This window comes from Chrysochloris asiatica, unplaced genomic scaffold (genome assembly GCF_000296735.1).
Source record: "Chrysochloris asiatica unplaced genomic scaffold, ChrAsi1.0 scaffold00665, whole genome shotgun sequence".
In the NCBI taxonomy this organism is placed as follows: Eukaryota; Metazoa; Chordata; class Mammalia; order Afrosoricida; family Chrysochloridae; genus Chrysochloris; species Chrysochloris asiatica.
In genome coordinates, this window is record NW_006409183.1 from 186664 (window position 1) to 187199 (window position 536).

Sequence of the window (536 nt, forward strand, 5' to 3'; positions counted from 1 at the left end):
CATGCGTGATCAAAAGGACCAAAAACAGAAGCACTATAAATGCAGAGAAAAATACCACCACTTTGGAACAGAAATGAAGATGTGGTTGACTGTCCTGAGCTAAACAGTCAATGTGTGTGCAAGGTAGAAGCCTCCCACAGTGGGTGTGGGTGTCCACTCGCTCAGGCCCCTCCTCTAGTCACTATAGTAGGGGTGCGAAGGTAGATATTAAGAAGTTAATGGGAGAAAGATTGTCCTCTATTTTTGTCTCTGAAGGTCAGTTTGGTGTCTGCATGTGCACAGCGCAATTCTCGAGATGGTTGAGTCCTTTTATGTTGGGGTTTTACAGATTGTACTATAACGGTCCTGCACACGGAGCCCAGGCAGCACAACTGCCACCAATGGGACTGTGAACCGCAATGTCAGCAGCTCGAAACACGAGCTGCTTGGCGGGAGAAAGGTGGGGGCACTCTGCTCCTTCAAAGACCCACAGCTCCAGAAACCCCGCACAGGGTCACCTGGAGTTGGAACACACTCCAAGGCACACAGCCACCAAG